The sequence below is a fragment of the Seriola lalandi genome, unplaced genomic scaffold, assembly GCF_002814215.2.
Source record: "Seriola lalandi dorsalis isolate HSWRI2012SDOR001 ecotype SW California unplaced genomic scaffold, Sedor1 jcf7180002051997, whole genome shotgun sequence".
Taxonomy (NCBI): Eukaryota; Metazoa; Chordata; class Actinopteri; order Carangiformes; family Carangidae; genus Seriola; species Seriola lalandi.
The window spans coordinates 16704-17680 of NW_019522550.1; the positions used below are offsets into that span (position 1 = coordinate 16704).

At 49.6% G+C, this 977-nt stretch overlaps 1 pseudogene; it reads left to right on the forward strand.

The window, feature by feature from the left end:
* Positions 1-971, forward strand: part of LOC111649797 (protein phosphatase 1 regulatory subunit 3B pseudogene) — a 2019-nt pseudogene extending 1048 nt beyond the window's left edge.
* Positions 972-977: the final 6 nt, after the last annotated feature.

A 977-nucleotide genomic window follows, 5' to 3' on the forward strand; every position in this document is an offset into this window, starting at 1 on the left:
CTGCGTGTACGTGAAGGACACGTATCCCAGCTCGTACAGTGACACCTTCTCCTTCGAGGTGTCCCTGCCCGCGGAGCTGCCGCCTCACGAGCGCGTTGAGTTCGCCGTCTGTTACGAGGTGGGGGGGCGCCAGCACTGGGACAGCAACTGGGGCGACAACTACAGGGTGGTCTGGTCCTCCATGAAGAGCCACCGTCAGGACGCCGTCAGCCACCGCACAAACTCCTTTGACTTTGGGATTCATTTCGACCGGTACGGCAGCCCCACCTGCTCGCACGGGATCTTCCCTGATTGGCCGAGCTACGCCGGGTACGAGGACATCGGCCCGTACTACTGACCCCCAGTTTTTAAACGTGTTCACGATGCTGCTGAAGGTCACGAGTACGATTTGTCCGATGCTCATCGCACACCTGAACTCTTCAGGTCTCAGCCACATGTTGGTGGGCGGGGCCCATGGGGTCACCTTTAACTGATAACTGATCAATTGATTAATCTATAGAATGTCAGGAAAATAGTGTCAGATTAGTTTCCTGATCCAGGGCCTGGTCTCCACAGTCCTCTCCGGCATCTTTAGCATTAGCTTAGCTTTGTTGTTGTTGATGGTGTTTCTCTGTACAATCACACATGAGTATGAGCTGGTGCAACATGAGGAGACAGAAGAAATCACAGACGACCAACAGTTAAAATCTTGTTTCCAGCTAAAAGATAGAAACTAAATAACGAATGTTTTCATTGTTGGTTAATTACTTGTTGAACTGTCTCCTCCCTGGACATCCCAGATGAAGACGAGGACAGTGTGTGTGTTTCACCCAGGTCTTCTTCCTCAACATTCATCTGTTCCTCAACCAACAAAGACTAATTATCATTGTCATTATTTACAGTAATAATCCTGACGAGCTGATTCGTGGCTGTAGAACACTTCACACTCACTTCAGGTTAATTCATGGACTTTAGATGATGGTGGTTGTTCTGACTGC